The sequence below is a fragment of the Callorhinus ursinus genome, unplaced genomic scaffold (genome assembly GCF_003265705.2).
Source record: "Callorhinus ursinus isolate GAN/ISIS: 27379988/994484 unplaced genomic scaffold, GSC_fseal_2.0 scaffold16, whole genome shotgun sequence".
NCBI classification, from domain to species: domain Eukaryota; kingdom Metazoa; phylum Chordata; class Mammalia; order Carnivora; family Otariidae; genus Callorhinus; species Callorhinus ursinus.
Genome location: NW_027397078.1, coordinates 29,977,231 through 29,987,127, shown reverse-complemented (window position 1 = coordinate 29,987,127; position 9,897 = coordinate 29,977,231).

Sequence of the window (9,897 nt, the reverse complement as noted above, 5' to 3'; positions counted from 1 at the left end):
CGTAACCCACAGGAGGGCAGGAAAAACAAAACAGACATGATACACACAGAGAACAAATAGAAAACAAAATAATGAAATAGATACTTAAGCCTTAACAGGCCAATAATTATATTAAATGTAACTGGTCTAAACATACCAATTAAAAGACTGAAATTGGCATGGTGGACTAAAGAACATGACACAACTATAACGAACTTTAAATATAATGACATAGGTGGGTTGAAATTAAAAGGAGGGAAAAAGATATATCATGTAAACAGTCAAAAGAGAACAGTAAAGAAAATTACCAGACACAAAGGGGGACAGAACAATAAAAGAGTCAACCCACCAGGCACACACAGTAATCTTAAATGTGTATGCATCAAATGACAGAGCTGACAAATCTGTGAAGCAATAAAATGACGTAACTGAAAGGAGAATTAGACAAATCTACCATCGTGTTTAGAAGCTACAGTACAGACCATCTAAACAGGAAATCGGAAAGGATGTCAAAGAAACCAACAACACTATCAACCAATAGGATCTAATAGATATTTATACAACACTCTGCCCAACAATGGAAAAATACATATTATTTTCAAGTGTCCATGGATAATATATGAAGATAGACCATATCCTGGCCATTAAAAAAAAAAAAAACACAACTTATTTAAAAGAATCTAAATAACATAAAGTATGTTCTCCAACCATAATGGATTCAAACTAGAAATCAATAACTACAAGATAACAGGAAAATCTCCAAACAGTTAGAAATTAAACACACTCCTAAATAATCCATGTGTTAAAGAGGAAGTCTGAAGGGAAATTTTAAAAATACAATGAACTGAACAAAAATGAAAATATGCATATCAAAATATATGAGACCCAGCTAAAGCTGAGAGGGAAATTTATAGCATAAAATATTTATATTAGAAAAGAGGAACAGTCTCAAATCAGTAGCGTCAGTGCCCACCCCAATAACCTAGAAAAAGAGAAAAATAAACGCCAAGCAAGCAGAAGGAAGGTAAGAATAAGAACAAGAACAACAACAACAAAAATCAATGAAATTGACAACATAAAAACAGTAGAGAAAATCAATGAAACAAAAAGCTGGTCTTTTGAAAAAAATCAATAAAACTGACAAACCTCTGGCAAGACTGACAAAAGAGAGTGAAGACATAAATTACCACTATCAGGAATTAAACAGGGATTATCACAACAGATTCTGCAGACATCAACGGTAGAATAAGAAAATACTATGAAAACTCTACATACCTAAATTTGACAACTTAGATGAAAATGACCAAGTCTTCAAAAAATACAAAGTAGTATAACTCACCCAATATGGAACAAATAATTTGAATATAAATAATAATATAAATAACAAATAATTTGAATAGTCCTGTAACCATTAAAGAAATTGAATCTAGGGCGCCTGGGTGGCTCAGATGGTTAAGCATCTGCCTTCAGCTCAGGTCATGATCCCAGGGTCCTGGGATCGAGTCCCACATCGGGCTCCCTGCTCAGCGGGGAGCCTGCTTCTCCCTCTGCTTCTCTCTCTCTCTCTTTCTGTCTCTCATGAATAAATAAATAAAATCTTAAAAAAAAAAAGAAAATCATTTGTAAAAAAAAAAAAAAAACAAGAAAGAAATTGAATCTATAATTTTTCACCTTCCAAGAAAGAAATCTCCAGGCCCAGATGGTTTCATTGGAGAATACTTCCAAATGTTTAAAGAATTAACACCAATTTTATACAATCTCTTCCAGAAAATGGAAGAGGAAGAAAGACTTCTCAATTCATTTTATTAAACTAGTATTAGCCAGATCCTAAACCAGACAAAACCAGTACCAAAACAAAACAAAACCCCTCTCTTTCATAAACAGAGAAACAAAAATCTTTATTTTAGCAAATAAATTTACCAAGATACACAAACAACTGTACACCATGACCAAGTGGGGCTTATTCCAAGGATGCAAGGCTGGTTCAAATTCAAAAATCAATCAGTGTAATCTACCACAATAACAGTCTAAAGAATAAAAATCACATGATCATGTCAAATAATGCAGGGAAAACATCTGACACAATTCAACATCCATTCATAATAAAAGAATAATCTCAGAACTAGGAATAGAGGGGAACTGCCTCACCTTGATAAAGAACATCTACCAAAAAACTACAGCTAATATTATATTAATGATGAAAGACTGACTACTTTCCCCCTAAGATCAGGAAAAAAGTAAGAATATTTGCTCTTACCATTCTTATTCAACACAGTTCTGGAGGTTCTAGCCAGTGTAATAAGGAAAGAAAAAGAAAGAAAAGGCATAGAGTTTGGGAAGAAAAAAAAACGACACCCTCCCTATTTGCAGATGACATGACTGTCTAGGTAGAAAATTCCAGGGAATCTACAAAATACTCCTAGAACAAATAAGTGAGTTCGACAAAGGGGCATGATACAACAGGAACATACAAAAGTCAATCGCATTTTTTGTATACTAGCAATGAGCATACAAACACTGAAATTAAAAATACAATACCATTTACAATCCCTAAAATAAATACTTATGTGTAAATCTAACAAAATGTGTGTGGGACTTGTATGCTGAAAACTACAAAACAGTGATGAAAGAAATTACACAAGATACACATAGAGAGACATACCATGCCCATGATCAAAAGATTCAACACTGAAAAAGTGTCAGTGCTCACCAACTTGAAAAAAATCAGTAAAACTGACAAACCTCTGGCAAGACTGACAAAAGAGAGTGAAGACATAAATTACTACTATCAGGAATTAAACAGGGATTATCACAACAGACTCTGCAGACATCAACAGTAGAATAAGGAAATACTATGAAAACTCTACATACCTAAATTTGACAACTTAGATGAAAATGACCAAGTCTTCAAAAAATACAAAGTAGTATAACTCACCCAATATGAAACAAATAATTTGAATAGTCCTATAACCATTAAAGAAATTGAATCTATAAATTATACATTTAATCTATAATATATAGGTTTAATGCAATTCCTATCAAAATCCTAGCAAAACTTTTTGTAGATATGTACAAAATTATTCTACAATATATATGGAAAGGCAAAGGACCTAGGTACAAAGACAGTTCAAGAGAAGGATAGGGGCACCTGGGTGGCTCAGTCAGTTAAATGTCCAACTCTTCGGCTCAGTTCATGATCTTGGGTCATGGAACTGAGCCCCTCATCAGGTTCTGTGCTGGGCATGGAGCCTGCTTGGGATTCTCTCTTTTCCTCTCCCACCCCAACCTCTGTCTCTCAAAAAAAAAAAAAAAACTGATAAATTGAACTTCATCAAAATTATAAACTTTTGCTCTGTGAAAGGATGCAGAGGCAAGCTACAGACTGGGAGAAAATATTTGCAGAGCACATATTCAACAAAGGACAGCATCGAGAATATATGAAGAACTCTCAAAACCAACAGTAAAATACAAACAATCCAGTTAAAAAATGAGAAATCGGAGGGGGAGACGAACCATGAGAGACTATGGACTCTGAGAAACAAACTGAGGGTTCTAGAGGGGAAGGGGGGGTGGGGGGATGCGTTAGCCTGGTGATGGCTATTAAAGAGGGCACGTATTGAATGGAGCACTGGGTGTTATATGCAAACAGTGAATCACGGAACACTACATCAAAAACTAATGATGCAATGTATGGTGATTAACATAACATAATAAAATAAAAAATAAAAATAAATAAATAAAAATGAGAAAAGACATAAACAGGTATTTCACAGAAGAGGATATACAGATGGTTAATAAGCACAAGAAAAGGTGTTCAAGATGATGAACCATTAGGAAAATGCAAATTAAAACCACAATGAGTGATGCCTGGGTGGCTCAGTTGGTTAAATATTTGCCTTTGGCTCAGGTCATGATCCCAGGGTCCTGGGATCGAGCCCCACGTCGGGCTTCCTGCCTCTCCTTCTCCCTCTGCTCCCCACTCGTGCTTTCTCTCTCTCTAGAGCTCTCTTGCTCTCAAATAAATAAAATCTTTAAAAATAAATAAATAAATAAATAAATAAAGCCACAATGAGATAATTACTGCCTCTATCAGAATGGCTAAAATTAAAAACAGTGACAGCACCAAATGCTGGCAAGGATGCAGAGAAACTGGTTGACTCAAAATATTGCTGGGAATGTAAAATAGCATAGCTACTCTGGAAAACAGTTTGGCAATTATTTGAAAAAATGAAACATGCAAGATTCATATGATTCAACAATTGTACTGCTGGGCATTTATCCCAGAAAAAGGAAAACTTATGTTCATGCAAAAACCTGTACATGTCCATAGCTGCTTCATTCATAATAACCCCAAACTGGAAACAACAACCCAGATGTCCTACCACAGGTGAGTGGTTACACAAGCTATGGTACTACTCAGCAATAAAAAGGAATACACTATTGAAACACAAGTACACCTCAGATGAGTCTACAGGGAATTATGCTGAGCGGAGAAAAAAGCCAATCCGAAAAGATGATAAGCTGTACAGTAACATATATATAACTTTTTTGAAATGACCAAAATTCTAGAAACGAACAGAGTGACGGTTGCCAGTGGTTAGGGATGGGGTGGAGGGGTGGAAGAAAAGTGGCTGTGGTTATAAAAGGGCAACAGAGGGGTCCCTGTGGTGATGGGAATGTTCTGTATCTCTACCATATCAATGTCAATATCTTTGTTGTGATTTTGTACTACAGTTTTACAAGATGTTACCAATGGCAGAAACCCCAAACCTCTCTATATTATTTCTTAACTGCACGAGAATCTATGATTATCTTAAATAAAAAGCTTAATTTAATAAAACAATGTTTTAACTCTCCTGTTTTGAATCATTATCTTCTGGCTGTATCACTATGTCTCTTCATCACCTTCATCTCCCAGATGGGAGTTGATGGTGACTTGGAGTACAGAGGAAGTGGTAAAAATGATGAGAAGTGGGCTGTTTCTAGGTGTATTTTGAAGGTAGAACCAAAAGGATTTGCTGATGGATCAAACATGTGAAATAAATGGAGAGATCCAAACATGACTCCAAATTTTTCTTGGGCCACTTGGAATGATGGATTCATAATCTACTGAAATGGGGAAGACTGAAGGAGGAGCATGTTTGGGGGAAACTGGGAGTTTGGCTTTATATATGTTGAGTTTGAGATTCCCACTAGACCTCCAAGTGGAGATGTACAGCAGGCAGCTGGGTACATATGTCTGGAGTTGAGAAGAGGGGTTAGCTCTGGAGAATCAAAGGGAGGAGCCATCAGCACATGGATAGTATTTAGTCATGAGTTTAGATAAGATTGCCTAGGTAATACATGTATAAGAGAGAAAGCAGTCTGGGGGCGCCTGGGTGGCTCAGTCGTTGGGCGTCTGCCTTCGGCTCAGGTCATGATCCCAGGGTCCTGGGATCGAGCCCCGCATGGGGCTCCTTGCTCGGTGGGAAGCCTGCTTCTCCCTCTCCCACTCCCCCTGCTTGTGTTCCCTCTCTCGCTGTGTCTCTCTCTGTTAGATAAATAAAATCTTAAAAAAAAAAAAGAGAGAGAGAGAGAGAAGCAGTCTGGTCTGAGCCCTGGAACTCTGAAATTTAGAGGCCAGACATGTGAGGAGAAAGCAGCAAAGACACTGAGAAGCCATGGCCAGTGAGACAGAGGACAGCCATGAGAAAGTGGGGTTTGGGAAACCAAGGCTTAACTCTCTGACTGTCCCTCCTTGATCTTTTTCGAGGATGCACTAGCCTCTGGTTTCATATTCAGCCCTTTTAACCACCATATATGTTCAGGTTCTCCCCTAAACTGTTGCCTTCAGCATTGAGCTCTCCCTTGAAACTCCAACTCATAAAATCCATTGATTGTTGGACACTCCGTTGAGAGAGCATATAAGTACCAGTTCTAGTTATTTATTAATGCCTACCAAATCACCCATAAACTTAGTAGCTTCAAGCAGTAACAATAATTTATTATCTCTCACAGTTTCTATGGGTCAGGAACTTGAGATTGGCTTGGTTGGGCAGGTTTTGGCCCAGGACCTCTCAGATGAATGCAGATGGCTGGGGTTGAAGTCATCTGAAAGCTCACTCATTCACAGAGTCTGGCACCTGGGCTGGGAAGACTCAAAGCATTATTGGTCCAGGTATGCCTCATCAATCTTGGAGTTATACAATACACAATGCAATTGCAGGGTATGGCATTTTAAAGCATAAATAAAGTGGTATCCATCACCATCCAATTCTCCAAGCTGGCAAAGTCTAAGTACATACCAGGATTCAGTGGTTTGGAACCAGAACCAGGTGTTGGTTTTCCAGATATGGAACAGAATCTCGCCAGATAGGATCATATTATCCCTATGTGTCTATCCCAGGCAGTTTATCTTTCTGGAATGCTACTGTACCATGGCAAAAATGGTTTATCTCAATCCCTAAAATCACTGCATCACCCACATGACATATAATAAGCAAAATTCACCATGTTGACCATCCCTACAAGCGTCTCTGTGAACTCTGGAGGTTACCATTGCATGAGCATCTACGTTATCAGGGTTGTCAGATGTTTCACTTTTACCAAGACAAAACATGTCAGGTTTTACACTTGTTGTCCCATTCTAGTTTTTATACTGCGCCCTTTACTTACTCTCAAAAGTGTCCGACTAGTTGAGATATATATATATATATTTAATACTTGATATATTATATTTGATTCTAGCTGTCTATCAGTCTATCTATCTATCTATCTATCTATCAAATTTATTCCTCCCTGCAGTCAGACTGTTTCAGAATTAGGCTAAAGGTGCACATTATTTCTCCAGAGGGCAACAGACTGATGTGTCAACAAAGGGTTCTGGAAGAGAAAAGAACCAGCCTTTCCCTGAGTGTGGGGGTAGGAGACACGTAAGAGCCCAGTACGTTCAGTGTCGAAAGGGAATCCAGGAAGACACTAAATGTGAAGTCATCACTCTCATAAGAGTAATAAGTAAGCCACAGAAGTTCTCTTAACACATCTCTGCTTACTTGACTCACCTTATTAACTAATACTCGCCACCAGAAGCCATACAGATGCCCAGGGCCTGAAACTGGTCAGGGCTAGAAGGCTACTCTGTCAAACGGCAGAATGCTTCTGTTGCCACTGGCTGAGTTGTATATTTAGCCAAGCGTGAGGTAAATTTGTTCTCAAACCTGTTTATGCTTACAGTTGTTATTAGAACTCTGTAACCTAATTAGATGTGACCTGAATTGATATTTTAAAAAAAGACTATAAAAAGCTTGAGAATTATTGGATAGACTTGACTAAGGCAAACTGCTGGAGGTAAAAAAAAAAAAAAAAAAAAAAGCTATTGGTCTGGATGTAGTAGATTCAGGTATAAAATATTAGGTGAACATCAGAAAACTTTAGGAAGAGTTAATACTCAGATTTCCTCACAAAATATGAGAAATTTTAAGTTGTGGCTACTCAGCATCTTTTTTTTTAAAGATTTATTTATTTATCTTGGCGGGGGGCGGACAGAGGGAGGGAGAGAATCTCTAAGAGTCTCCCCACTGAGCGGAGAGCCTGACACAGGACTCGATCTCATGACCCTGAGATCGGGACCTGAGCTGAAAAAAATGAAGAGTCAGACACTTAACCAATTGATCCACCCAGGCACCCTGCTACTCAGCATCTTTGAAAACTCTTCCTATGTTTGGAGAATTTCCCTTCTCAAGGTCAAAGTCAGAATTAATTCTCCCAGCCTCCTTTGTGGCTGAGGAGCAGGCACACGACCTAGGCTCTACCAATCAGAATTTAAAGTGGGAGTGAGTAAGCTCCATGGGGAATTGGTTGAGGGGTAGGTGGTGATAGAAGGATCTATCTTTCTGGGAGGCAGCGGTAGCAGAGCTTTTGGTGTTCACGGAGAAGTCTGCAGGGAAGGTTTGTGAGAAATACCAGTAGCTCTGTTTTAGATACGTTAAGTTGATATTATGTAGTAGACCTCCTAATCAAGACGTCCGGTAGCCAGGCAGGTGGGTATATAAGTATGGAATTTAGAAGAGAGATCTGAGCTAGAGATACAAATTTGGGAAGCATGAGTATACAGGTGGTGTTTTAGGCCATGGGCTTGGATAAAATCACCTAGGGAGTGAGAGGGAATGAGAAGAAACATGAACACCAAGTCTGAGCGTGCTGCAAAGCTTAGAGGTTGGGAAGATACGGAAGTACAGGTCAGGCAGGTGGGAAGGAGAAGCCAGTAAGAAAAAGGCCAACCAAGACAGGGTGGTACCTCAGAGACCAAACAAAGAGTTTAAGGAAGAGATGGTGATCAATACTGTCACTATTGCTGATGGATCAAGTAGGATGAGGCCTAGTAACTTGACTGTGGGATGTGGCAACATAGGGGCCATTAACATCCTTCATAAGAGCAGTTCCAGTGATTTATCTTTGGCCACCTGCAGTTCAGGCCATTGTGCTTTTCCCATTCAGGGACCGGTGGGGGCTGTTGGGACAGCTCTATCAGCTCCCACCTCAGTTGGATGGGCCTGTTTTTGAAGCTCTTCCCCTAAGCTGGCCAATTGTTGTCAAGGCTGGCTCCAGCAGCCTGTTTGTTGGGTAGGATGGAAGTCCTTTCAGCCAGTTGACCCTCTCAGACCCTCCAAACACAGGGCCCCCTGAGGGGCCCATGAATCATCCCAGATGTTGGGAAGGACCCAGTCAGTCCACCCTCATAAACTACTATTCCACACCTTATCTTGTTTCTTCAAACCACAAACACTTCCCCCTCTTCCTCACTCTCACCTGATGACCTTGTTTCTTATTCCACTGGAAATGTATCAGCAGTCAGAGAATAGTCCCTTAGGTTCCCACCACCACATCCACCAACCTACCTGTGACCGTGCCCTTCCCTCCTCTATTACAAAAGAACTGTCTGTTCTCAGCTAAGGATGACCCCTTACTTGGGCACTGGTTCCCATCCCTACTTATAGGACCAGCTACATAATTTGGGGAACCCAATACAGAATGAAAATGTAGAGTCCCTTATTCAAAAATTATTCAGAATCCCAAGACACCAACAGCAGAGCATTAAACCAAGCAAGGTGCCCTTCTGATGCTATGGCCATGAGGGACTGCACAGGTCACATGTCCAGGGAACTGGCCCCCAGCCCCAATCCAAGAAAGGATGCCTTATTCCTTGGGCCACCTTCTCCCACAGAGAGAATCCTGGCAGCCGTGAGTGGGTCTCTCGCTGAGGTAATCTGAGGAGGTACTTTGGGGAACAGGCATTGTCTTCCAGAGAAGCGAGCAACCCAGGAAACCAAGGCTAGGCAGCCAGCAGGGAGCCACTTCCTTCTGGGGTCTTAAGACACCGCCTGGTGACCAGAGCCACACACTGAACTGGGAGTTCCTTTGCCTTCAGCCCTACATGCCTCAGGACAACCCACGAAGAAGCTAAGGAGCCACCAAAGGACCCCCAGGGCACATCTGCTGGCCCGTCTCACTCACCCTGTGTGGTCAGCACACCAGTACGGCTCCCAGGCTCCTCCCCGGGATCACTGTCTGGCTGGGGGACCTCCAGTTTCTCCTGGCTGCTCAGCCAACTCTATTTGAGCTTCTTCCTCTCTGAGGGGAGCTTATCCTCAGGGGCTAGAATTTCCTGGAACTACAGCTGGACAATCTGGGCATGTCTTAGACCCACTGACCGACCCATCTCCTTCCGTCCTGTCACCGTGGAGGTCTCTTTCCTGCTTGGGGTCTGGCAAAACCAGCCTCCGGGCTTCCGGGTCACCTTTTTTAAAGACCAGGTGCTGATGGCAGCCGGCACTCTGACTCCAGCCTCCCGTGTGGAGGAATCAGAGGACTCTTACTGTCCAGATTGGCAGGGGTGTCTCTGCAGTTTAGGATGGGGGGGGAAATGACCTGGCTCCGCCT